The sequence below is a fragment of the Palaemon carinicauda genome, chromosome 23 (assembly GCF_036898095.1).
Source record: "Palaemon carinicauda isolate YSFRI2023 chromosome 23, ASM3689809v2, whole genome shotgun sequence".
NCBI lineage: Eukaryota > Metazoa > Arthropoda > Malacostraca > Decapoda > Palaemonidae > Palaemon > Palaemon carinicauda.
In genome coordinates, this window is record NC_090747.1 from 108391648 (window position 1) to 108404729 (window position 13082).

The 13082-nt window shown below is 34.4% G+C and overlaps 1 protein-coding gene across 4 annotated transcripts in view; it reads left to right on the forward strand.

Annotated features, from left to right (window-relative positions):
* LOC137617358 (C-signal-like) overlaps positions 1–6844 on the forward strand; it is a 98948-nt gene extending 92104 nt beyond the window's left edge. For 2 of the 4 annotated variants that reach the window (XM_068347380.1, XM_068347381.1), the window contains exons 8-9: positions 1837–1923; positions 6767–6844. The gene's annotated coding sequence lies outside the window, so the exon portion shown is untranslated. Of the gene's footprint in view, positions 1–1836; positions 1933–6766 lie in introns of all 4 variants that reach the window. The other 2 variants (XM_068347382.1, XM_068347383.1) reach the window with 2 other exon arrangements.
* The last annotated feature ends 6238 nt before the right edge of the window (positions 6845–13082 follow it).

The following is a 13082-nucleotide window of genomic DNA, read 5'->3' on the forward strand; positions in this document are numbered from 1 at the left end:
GGGAACACCGAACTGGGAAATTTTTGTGACTTCCCTTAACAAGATGATGGTGTTTTGCTCTCCAGTTCTGGTTCCCTTAGCATTGATGATGGACTTAAACATGTATGCATTTCCTCAATTCTCAATGATTTGGGCATTGATAAGAAATTTCATGGTTCAGTATCTTCAAACAGCAGGATGACTGGTGGGTTCCATTTGGTCTCAGAGAGAGTTATTTACTGATTTTTGGCATGTTTTGTTGGAATGTTGGAGGAGATTACATTACATTATAAAACCATTCTTTCCAGGTAACCAATTTCAAGGTCAGTTCACCAAAATCCCATACGCTGCATGTAACCTCGTGAGGACTGTCCACCCTTTCCACCTTATTCTCGGAGAAAGTTTTCTGGGTCCTCAAGATTTTATGTTAGATTCCAACAGCGAGTCTTCAATAAATTGTAACAAAGACGATGGAATGTGTATTTTGATTGGTGCAGATCCAGGAATATTTAAACTAGTTTGGATATTATCGTTAAGTTTATGCATTTCCTTTTTTATGAAAGAAAATTATCTATTTTGGCTTAGTACCATACTTGGGCACTTGGGGTTAGATTTATCTACCTCTGGTATTATTATTATTGATGCGTTCAGGTCCTTTGTAATTACGAAAGTGTTACCATATCTAAAGGTCTCTTGTTTTAAACCTTTGGAAGTTCATTAAAAATCTTACAACCAAGACTGTTTTTCTCTTAGCTTTGTCTTAAGGTAAACATATTAGTGAGCTACAGTTTTTTCCAATATTGTGGATTTTGGACTTGGGAAGGTGATTGTCTATCACTTGACTTCACTTGAGAAATAGGTTAGCTGTATGTCAGAAAATAGGTTTCTTTGTCTCATTAGAGCGGTCAAGATTTATTTAGACAAGTTAGAAAATATTAGGGGAAAGGTTCCTAATTTATTTTGTGGGGTTAGGATTCCAATGTGTCCTCTCTACAAGAGTTCTGCCTTTTCTTAGTAAGTGTATGGGGACAGAAGATCACAGAGAATTGGGTTTAGGTCAGATGAAGGACTTGATGGTTTGAGTTCATGATATTAGAAATGCAGCCGCTGCCCTTAATTTCTATAAGTCTTTTTTGGGAAAGTGGTTTGGCAACAGCTTAGTTTCATATTAAGTAGGCTATCACCAAGCATTAATTAAAAGAAGCCTGGCTTTCTTATAAGAATCAATAGACATTGGGTGTGGTGGTAGGTTTGAGTGATATAGAATGAATGTGCGCTATTCGTTTTAATCAAACTCCTCAAGCTACTAAAGTAATAGTACTGTATAATTTTTATCATTGCAAAATTACCTCGTATTGAGTACTATAGCAGATACACTACTGTATGTTGATGTAGTGTTAAGTATTAAATTGTGTATTTTCCCAATTTTCAGTCAGGAGTGTAAAGCACAGAAGATTCTTTAGTGTATCCCTTTGGCTCTCGGCTTCATAGTTGTATTGTCTTCTGCATTCTAATTTTTATGTTTGCCATGCTCTCTTACCCATCCTGAAACTGGGTCGTTTGGCCAAAATGAAATGATCCTTCCGTCCCACTTATGCAGCTTACCAACTTCAAGAAATAAGCCTTGCCCCGTTTTATGTTTGTAGTCTTAAACAAATTCATGGGCGAGACTTGTCTATATTTGACTGCGTTCTTATTAATTTACTAGAGAATTTATACTGTACATTGCTTTCTTGGGATTTACTTGTGAAGGAAAAATATGAATATCTTAATAGTCTCTTGTTTTTTTTTAAGGTTATTGCACTTGTGGCTGCATCTCATTTAGATTATTAAAATCCTCTTTATTCTTTATTTCAGGAGGTGTCCAGTTCCAGTGTTTATGCCTAGCAGTTATTAGTTTTCATGTGTGTGGGAATTTTACATATTTTAGTTTTTGTAATTAATGTAAGTATAGTAAGTACTGTATTGTTGAATTTACAACTGTGGTCTTTGCATGACCTTTTTCTTAATAATCTGAGTTTTTGACAGTTAAATAAAGTTTATTCCATTTTAGTGAATTTTGATAGTGTTGGTTGAAATTGTAAGCAAGGTGAGAAGTAGGAAATAAGATGGCATGGTTTGCAATTAGAAAATAAAATGTCTGTATATTTATGGTACTCTGAACAACATACAGGTTTGTTCTAACATATGTTACATGTCTTGAACTAATCTAGGTGAAAATATCTTTTCTTGGAAAGTCTTCGTCTTCTTTGTCTGCATCTTTTCCCACTTTTATGTAGGGTCGATGGTTCTGGCCAGCGTTCTCCATCTACCTCTGTCCCACACTTCGTCACCGGTTAATCCCTTTGATCGAAGGTCAACCTTGATACAGTCCATCCACCTTCGCTTTGGTCTCCCTCTCCTTCTTTCTCCCTGTACCTCCATTTCCATCACTCTCCTCCCCATATACGGTTCATCTCTTCTCGTGACATGACCACACCACTTCAGTCTACTTTCTTGGATCTTATCGGATAGAAAGAAAGAAAAAATAGAAATCTTGGAAAGTAAAATACAGTAATACCTCTGTATTCGACCATAATACGATCCAAAATAATGGTTGAATACCGATTTGTTCGAATACCGAATCATTATTTCCCATTACAGGTGATGTATGAGTTGTTAATGTTTCAAGCCCCTGTTGATTTGTTAGGAGTATGACATATTGGCGTAAAAAAGTGATGTAGGTATGTAGCTTTAACACAAACAGTAAATGCAACAACACGCACAAACTCTCAATGAAATTGAAAACATTAGAAGTCATTTTAACATAAGAGAACTTAAATTTTTGGTTGCGATATGATGGTGTCAGTGTATAGCAGTGTGGGAGGAAGGGAGGAGTTATTGGTGGGAGAGGGAATCCCCATCCATTAGAACATCAAGTAATTTAGTTTCAGGGTTTCTTTTCCCTTTTCTGTTGCTAAGGGGAAGCTTTTTCTTTAAAAACTAAACCAATTTTAGTTTCTTCTGCCTTTTTTCAGAATTTTTTGGTAATGAAAAGGTTTACAGTTCTATGGCTGACAACGCTATCTAGTATTCAAGAGCAATTTCCGAAACCCGCATTCCGTTTTTGTGTTTATCAATAATTCCCTTTTTCAGTTCTCTTGTTGTTTGCACTGTTTTACTTGACCACTTTCACTCTTATTTGTCTTTGCACCCATGTTTATGAGCTTATGAATCAAAATAGATAAAGAATGATGTAAAACAAAGATATATGAGTGTAAAACGAAAAATAATGCTGAGCATATGTTTAGTTTCACCTGAAATAACGGCTAATGCATAACTGATGACGTTCGGCTTAACAGGCTTTTACTTGCTCCGGTCGAATACTGAAAATTTGTTCAAGAACATGGACATTTTTCACTCAATTTTTGGTCGTACAGTATTGAGTTTCGAAACGTTCGAATACCGAGGTTTTATTGTAAAAGTTTAGGGAATATAATTATTTTCTTAATCACCTGTATTTCACATTTTTCTTTTCTTGGAGCTAGCTAAATGTCAATTTTTATCTTGAAATGTAAAATTTCTCATTGCCTTTGCAGCCAGATATTAACGTCCATTTTCAGTCTTTTCATCGATTTTAGTACCATGAATACAGATTTTATTTTTATTTTAAATGGGTTATTTACCTTCTGATTAATAGGGGATGTCTTCTGGTTTTCAATGCATTCGTATGTTAATTTTTCACGGGGATTATTGCTAGATGATAAAGATCTGCACTCCCTTTATTAATTGTGTTGAGTGGAGCATTTTGGGTTATACAATCATTGTGCTTTGTATGTTAAGTTACCAATCCCCATTATAGAGCAGTATGTTCATCTCATGGCTGACTAAGTTTGCATATAAAACTCCAAATGTAAAAGAAGAGTATCTTCTAGTTCAGGGAAAAATCTAAAGAAGACTAGGCTATTGGAGGCAGGTGATGATTTACAATTAGTTTTGAGTGTATTAATGGTGATTTGTATTTAATTTTACTTGTATATATCTATAATGTAGTTTATTATTGTTTTTCTCGATGGGAGTGGCCTGTTGGGTAGTTTGGTAATGATAGTGTTTTAATTATAAGTATTATGAGTGTAATAGAGAGTAATTTTTATGCAATTCCTTTAAGTAGGTATTAATTCTTGTCCTTAGCGTGTATTTATTATTAAAATTTTTTCTCATTCCGGATTCTTGAGGTATTATGTATGACTTGTTAATATTGTACTCTTGTACTAGATTAATCGTATTCTCCGATTATTTTTTTTTATGCCATAATTTTTATCAGGGATTTTATTGTATATTTTTACTTTGGGCCATCCCTGTCAGGGTTGTAAATTAAGATTTGATTGTAACAGCTTCACAGCCATTTAAATTAACAAGAATAGAATACCGGCTCTGTTTTTCCCTAAATAATATCCCATTCATTTGGTATCTTTAGATGTAGTATCCTCACAGAAATTTGGATTTTTACATCCATCTCTAGTTCAAAATTCATGAATTGGTCAGCATAGATTGTGAGCTCTCCAAAAAGTTTTGTATCGTATGTATAAACTAGTTTTCTACATACATACCACTATACTGTATACATTTGTTGGCAACTACTGATTTATATTGCTCATCTAAACTTTTAAGCCAAAGACCTGAGTAGCATAAATGTTGCTTTAGATGATAAGATGGTAATGTTGATAAACATATTGTTTTGCCAAGTTGACCTAGTATCACTATTTAGTCTGGAACGGTATAGATACTTGTTAAAAAGATTTGTTCCACCAAATTTGTGTCCAAATCTTGCCTCAAAATCATAGCCAATATTAGAACAAATGAATAATTGAGAAGAAAGAACCCCGTACCAGTCTTTGTAGACTGGATCATAGAGATTTCAGGTAATGGTAAAGAAAGGTGAAGCTGATGTTAGGATGAGTGGATGCTTGTCAGAAAACTTGCCTTCCAATAATACCATGATTAGTATGGTAATGCTTTGATCTGAAAGTATGCTCAGTTTGAAAGGAATATCCTGTCAATAATAGATTTTGTCAGGAGTTTATGGGTGTACCCCAAATCAGATCTAGCTTTTCAATGCCTTTAGGTTTTCCGTAAAGCTATTGCTCAGTTTAAAAGGAATATCCTGTCAATAATAGATTTTGTTGGGAGTTTATGGGTGTACCCCAAATCAGATCTAGTTTTTCAGTGCCTTTAGGTTTTCCGTAAAGCTATTTATACATTTTTTTATTAGGTCTTTTGTAAGGATACCATATAGGGTACTTTTCTGCCATTGAAGCATGTCTATCCCTTCAGTACTATACGTTTGTATATCTTATCTGTCTGAGAGATTGAACTGTGTAAGCCATATGATACTTTGTTTGCTAATTTGTAAAATTATTATACATGCTATGGCACCTATTTTGGATTTATTTCAAAGCAGATTACTTGTGCATTTTGTGTAATGTTCAAGTGAGCCAACTGTTTAAGCAAAGGGTCAAAATGATGTTGATTATCTCTAAAAAAGATGTAACAATTGTACATCACAATTGATCCTTTTGTTGGATCTTGCGTGATCCACTGCATTTCATAAGTGATACAAAGGGCTGACAGAGTTAGATAATTACAGGTAGATGAGGGGAGGGTACTACCATTCAATTGACAGTCAAATAATACAATATCCTTTACTGTATCATTGTATAGATATCTATGTTGCAGTCCTTTTGTTTTAGACACTTATTTCTACCATAAACCTCATTGTTTTTGGTTGATTACCTTTACTCTTTCATTGACTGACTTTGACATATATAGATGTTGGGTGTTAGTATTGTGCAAGGAGATTGATTAGTGGAGGTGCTTTGTGTGTAAGACTGACCTTGGGCGCTTACATGTTACATTTGAATTTTAATCCTTATTTGTTTTATTTATCTTTTTCTGAGCCCAGATGTGTTTACCTTGAGTAGAGTTCTCTGATTGGTGTGCTGCACAATAGCCTAAGTGGGACTAAGAGAATGTTTTAAGCATATTTTCTATAGTGTCTTTAAAGGTGCAGTAAACTTTCTTTCTCTTCTTTGCTCCCTCTTGAATTGGTTTTGGTTGTAACCATTGTTTCATCTTCTTGATCCATTCTTTATTGCATTTAGTCTACATTCTTTAGTGAGATCAGGGCAGTAATGGAGTTTATTCCAGTAGCTGGCTACTGAAAATGGAAAATTTTTTGTGATGTTTTGAATTATACTATATGTATAAAGTTTCTCTGAGCGCAACCTCTATATGGTATTTATGACAAGAACATTGTTTTGCATGGTTATTGGTTAAAGGTGCACAAGAAAAATATAATAGTATTTCTTAGACATTTGCTCAGCAGGATTAATGCTTTCAAATGTCAAAGGTACTGTAGTTGCCAAAAGTATTTTTTTTTTTTTATGGACATTTCCCAACATTTCCCACCACGTGCTTCACATTTTTACTTTTCACCATTTTAGTTTCTTCCTAATAACCTGTCTGTTGTAGTGTTGCACTGCATATTTGGGTCAATCTTGTGGGGTTATAGAAAAAAACTGAATGTTCTGCTTTAAAGTACGTTTATTAGTAATGATAGTAATGCAATAATACAGGTAATGATGATGGTATTCCTGTAAAGCTATGTGAAAGTTAGTATGAAAAACCTTAAAACTAATTCAATGAAAGTAAAGGCAAATAGTAGTTTTGAGGTTCTTAGAAAATAGTTTACACAGTAAAGGGGTGTGAATTTTACGCGTATCTAAACTAAATCGTGACTTTATTTCAGGTTTCTGTTATGTCTAAATAATCAAGACTACCTCGAGGACTACCTCATTGCCTATTGCCATGTTCAACAGCACCTCAAGTTTCTACTCAAGTTTATAGTCCTGTGGATGATGATTTTTTATACCTGTTTCGATGTAGATATACATATTTTTTATTATTTAAGAAAATAATAAATTGATATTTGAATTGGTACGTAGAAAAATTTTCAGAGTAGAAGATACGCGACTGAGATCATGGCCCCAAAAGATTTTGTATGTGCCTTAGCTTTCAGCAGAATCATAGAAATTGGATGCATAAGCAATGAAAAACCATCTAATGCAGTCACATCTTTATGAAATATCCTCTTGACTCTTACTAATTTTTCACCCCTTTACCACCGTCATATCCTTCAATAGATTTTGGTTGTCATTCTCCTCATTATTACACACATCATAGTTTTGTCTCCTGTACTAGCCCTGTCTTATCCTCTCGGCTACCATTTTGAATTGCTATGCACCTTGGCTTTATTTTTTTTGGACCTGTGTGTATAGATTTTCTCTTCTTCATAATAACCCATTGAGATTCTTTGTGGATCAATGACTCCTTTGTTGTAAAACCCATTTGGCTCTTATATATCACTAATGATCTTCAAAATAATTTCCTTTTATGCCTCTAAATGTATTCTACATTACACTAACGATGGTTTTGGTCTGATTTGAAGTTATGCCATTATACTTTTTTAGTATTTTTTTTATAATTTGGTACTATGAAAAATTAGGATCAACTTCCATTTCTGTAGCTTATATTTCTATGACCCTTCCCTGATGTTCATATTGCTTCTATCTGAAAGGTTTGTTTTATCTACATTTAGCCCTAAAAAATTAAATTATTTCCTGTTTGTTTTTTATCAATAGACTTATGGCTCTAATAAAGCAATGAGACAATATATCTGTTGATGACATTAATCAGTGGTTTAGGCAAGCATTATTGCTTTTGTCTTCAGTCTCTGTCAGCTTTTCAACATGTCCTCAACTCCAGTGTTCAGTTTCAAGTTTTTCAGTGCTTTTAGATATGTCTTCTCTTATATTCATTAGTAACTGTTGTGTAGATTGTTGAAGGGAATTGTTTCTAGGCAATCATGATCTCTTATATTCATTAATAACTGTTGTGTAGATTGTTCAATTGAATTATTTCTAGGCAATCATGATCTCTTGGATTTGTTAGTGACTGTGTAGATTGCTCAATGGATTTGTTTGTAGGCAATCATGATCTCTTGGATTTGTTAGTAACTAATGTGTAGATTGTTCAAGGGCATTGTTTCTAGGCAATCATGATCCACATTTTCTGTCTCATGTCTGAGACAGTAGTGTGATTCAGATAACCATTGTGAGGTGTATGAAGGCCTCGCAGTTCCTCTTATGGAGAAAAGAATGGTTCTTTGGTTGCAGACCAAATTAAAACCTAAAATTGCTAAACCTAACCTGCTTTTATTTCAGGTAAAAATCCAGACAAGATTAAGCTAGTTGATTATAGGAGTGATGACATACCAGTATTGAATTCCAATATTGTACAGCACTTAATGACTAGTTTTGATAGTGATTTTCTTCTAAAGCTCTTAATTTCTTTAGCTTTTTGTGAAATCCAAGGAGACCAGTGAGTTCCATTAAAAGCAGTAATTCTGAACTAACATGCCCTATTTATAATGCTGGCCAGATTTTTAAAGTTGAGTAAAGGTTTTAATGCTTCATTCAGTAAGGGTTCTGATTGTGTCTAGTAAATTAATTTCAAGATACAGTATAGACAGTATGTGCCCATTATAAGTTTTTTAGGGATTATTTTTCTAGTAGCTGTGCTATTTCTTTCCACTTATCCATGTTGAAGTCCCTCTTTTTTTTTTTTTTTAGATGTCAGGATGCCTGAAAACTTTAAATCAATCAAGCAATCTTTTTTTTTTTCTGATCTTTCAAACCTCACTCCATTGTTCAATGCCCCTAAAGTACAGTGACAGAAATACCCTACTTCTTCTGAGATATGCTTATCTATCCCACACTATTGTTGACGTTTCTGTTCTTCCCCATTTTGGCTATCTAAATTCTTGTACTGTGTAGATTTTGTAATTCAGAACAACTTTTAACTTAATCTGTTATATTTGGTACTATATAGTACTCATTGGTAGTTCACTTCCACACCTTTTATGCAAGAACTACATAGCCTCTTCCCTGATTGTACTTTTTAGACACCGTTATATTTGATTTTCTTATGTTGATTTTCAGTTTTCTATCCATTCCACTCTTACATCACAAATCACACTTCCACAATCTCTATCTCTGATTTAGGTATTAACACTCCGTTAAAAATCATCGTAATGGGGAAAAAGAAATTGAAAAATAAGGAATAATAGTTATGGGAAAATTATAGAATAATATAGAATACTGTTATGATATTAAAGTCATATAAAACCCGAGGATTCTTTATTCCTGTGTTCCTCTGTAGCTTTCTCCATTAGTATACTATAATGAAAAAGTCTGTGTACAATGGTAGTGTCGTCCTTTTTTAGCCTTTTACTATTGTAATTTCCTTTCCTCCATCTTGCTGTCCAACTTTATTTAACTTTTGTTTCATAGTACAAGTGTGGTTTTATTTCTTTGAACCTCCCTGATGTTCATATTGCTGCTTTTCCAGAAGCTCAGTTTATTGAAATTTATCTTGAAAAAAAAAATCATATTTTCTTTCTTTTCAATAGACACTTTCATCTAGTGAAGTAATGAGACACCAACAGTTAAGGGCAAGATGCAAACCACTAGGGACTTTTTGTTATTAAAATTTAGGTTTATTCTTGATGTATATCTCTTCCAGATTGTGATAAGTTATATTGCATTTTGTCTACCTCTGGATTTGTTAGTAATTACTGTGCAGAGAAGACTAGGCTAATATTTTATAGCGGTGATGACGATGAATATGCCACGCCAGCAATATTTTTAATAGTGTACACACCGGTAACCAACCTTCAGAGATTAAACAAAGGAAGCTTTGTTTTAATCTGGGAAGGCCTATAAGTCTTTGCTTGTAGGTGGTGATTATGCTCTTAACTCCCCGGTTGTTAACTTTAACCTGAGTGAGCGTAGATGTGTTTAAGAATAAGCTCCATCGGGGAGCTAAAAATATCAGAAAGAGCAAGCCGAGGTAGATTAATAGTGCCAAAAAATATACCGGGAAAACTAAGGAAGGCGCACAGGACATTAATCCACTACGCACCAGCATTGATAGTGCAGCGACTATTTAATGTGCTGCCAGCTCATCTAAGGCATGCTAGTTGGCTGTAGCAGCCATTTAATAAGGTTTTTCAAGGTTCACTGTCCCTTAAAGAGTTGAGATTCTCTGAGCCATATTGCTAAAGAAACTCCCTAATAAGTTGGTGAAGGTATTGTAAGTTCTCATGATGATTTTTTTCTAAAGATTAAAAGAGAACTGCTTTCAAGACTGTATACCTTTCAATTCTTCTTTTCATTATGGATAGAGTAGTTGATGTGTTATCTCAACTACAAAGGAAACCTGGTAATTCTCGTCTTGTTTTGTACCTCAAAGACATTTTGAATGTTATAAGAATAACCATGTACATAATCTTGTTCAGGTCATTGTAATTTCCTGGTTTGATCCCATCATTACTGCTATGTTGTTGTTGTTGTTGTTGAAGATTGCCTGGCCCTTGCGGCCAGACACGGGCTCTTGCACTCTTGCAGCCCGTAGGTGTTTTGGTAGGATTTTGGGGATAGGTAGTTGGGAGGGGGGGTATTCTGCAACTTTTATTTTAGGATTTTGGGTTAGGTTTTGGGTTTTGGATGGGAAGAAGGTGACAGCGGGAAGGGATGTCCTTCCCAAGAGCCCACTGGCTCCAGTCTTTAGTCAGAGAAAAAGTTATAGTAGTAAGTCCCGATAAGTAGGAGGGCTCGGGAAGGAGTTGAAAAGTTTTAGTTGGAGATATTGGTATAGGTGAAGTGAAAAACTTTGTTGTGGTTTAAGCTTAAGTTATTAGGTAGAGGAATAGTGTGAGATTTCATCTTAGTGAGAGAGAGCTGAAAGGAGGGAGTTGTACCTGTAAAATCTAGAACAAAAATAAGAATAGTTACTTGTAATTGTAGTTATTGAGACGTCTATAGATTAATGGTTGAGAGGGATACCTGAACTGAAAAGAGAGAGATTACAAGTGGAAGAGATGTTAGAAACCAAAAAAATGTCAACAACTCCGCTTTTATTCACTTTGTCCGAAACTCTTGAACAACGTTGAAATATAAAGACGGGAAAACAAAACTGTTTCCTTATAAGGAATACAGTTAACATTAAATCTCTCTAATGTACAGTAAGTTGTTTTGGTTGTTAAACAATTGTTTGTTTATTAAATATAAGTAAGGTTGAAATTAAAATAAATTCCAACAGAGAAGCTAAAGAGGGAGTGAAAGGGTTACTTAGGTTACAAACTGGTGCTGTTACTACGTTATCTCGGTGGAGGGTAGCTGCGGAGAAAGGCTGAGAAGCCATCAACATTGGCAATTATGTGTCTGACAATTGCTGTTGCAGTTGCAGGATTGTTGGGGTTGAGATCCTACCGAATTAGGCTCGTTTCCCGAAAGTGCAATAGGTAGTGCTGTAGAGGTTCTTCTGCGTCTTGATCACAGTAATTGCACGGTCTTATTGGTCTATGCTGTGTTGCTGGGTCTTCACCGTTGTCCATGAAGATTTGCCAGCTGCATAGATATCCCAGTCGCAGTCTGCTAGTAAATGAAAATCATTAAATGCAGGGTTGCAAGTTGTTTGTGGGTAATAAGGTAGAAAGCATTCGTAAATACTTTCCTTTGTAGTGTCTATAATAGGGGTTATTTCTAGTTTTATTGAAGGCTTTCTTTTAGCAGGGATGCTTAAGATTTTTTATTTTTGTTAGTCATATTAAGTGGAAAGGTAGCTTGTAAATTTAGCAATTTCATCTAAATTTTGCTAAAATAGGATTTTACCATTTTCAAAGAGGTAAGGGACCTTGCTGCCAAACGAAAGACAAAAGCAATCTAAAGTATTTAATCATAAAAATGGCAATTTTTTTATGTGCATATGACACTGACAAATAACATTTTTCAGCTGTCGGATATCAGTTGACAGCTGACCGTTTTTTCCCCCGGTTATTTAATTTGATATTTTTTTTATACGCGACTGAACAACGTGTTTCTTAACGTTTTAGATGTCAGTTATTTATTTTTTCGATCATATTGTCAGTGTGCTTTGATCAATAAGACAGAGGAGTATTACTTTTGTGTTTGTGAGAGATATTTTGTTGATTTTTTCCTTTTGTATAACTTTTTATATTCTTACTCAAACATTAATCATGCCTAAGAGGAATTATTCAATAAGGCATTTAGTTGCTATAATAAACATTCAAACGTTTAATGAAAAAACTAAACGTGAACTAAAAGAGAAGGCAACTTTACTTTCTCCACCAACGTTTCTGAAGCGTGTGGGATTTTCTTTGTCCATGAGAAAATTCTATGAAACTCATTGAAATATTAGTATAACAGTGTGTTTGTTTGATGATAGTGATGATGAATTTTCATTAGTGGTATCTGATGATGGAGATACATCTGCAATGTTACCTGTAGATGAAACTTGTGGAAGTGATGTGCAACAAGTAATGCAACACCTGTTGCTTCCGGTGCTGAACTACAAAGTAAACTTTGGAAAATTTTATTTGTGATAAAGAACGTGCATTGAATTGTGTACCAAATACCAGTGAGATCCTTCCTGCATTATCAGAATAAATACTGGTAAGTAATTCCATGTCCAGAGTGAATTACTGTATGGTGATTCAGTAAACTAAAACTTTGCTTTGAAAGAAAAAAATTAGATGTTAATTTGAAATTTGAATGCAAATGTGAGTTTTCTGAAAATTTTCATAGTTTACCAGTTAAATCAATTGAAAATGTAAAAACTGATAATATTGGTGTAGTAACTGCTTCCCTTTATTTATCATAACATTTTGAATGGAGGTGGTTTGGCAGCAATGAACAACATAAATGCCTTAGGTACCCCACCTCTTGCAAACAGCACCTACTAACGATATAAGAAATACATAGAAACTCTTGCTGATAAGGAATATAATATGATTGGAAGTTGATAAAAGAATCTTTCAACATCATGAAGAGATGGGATTCACACCTGATGAAGTGTGTGTATTGGACATAGAAGTGATTTATGATGGTACTTGGATGAAGAGGGGATATAAATCTCCAATTTATATGGGTAAAGTAACAGAAGCTTATACAGGGTTTGTGCTTGATGCTGAAATATATTTAAAG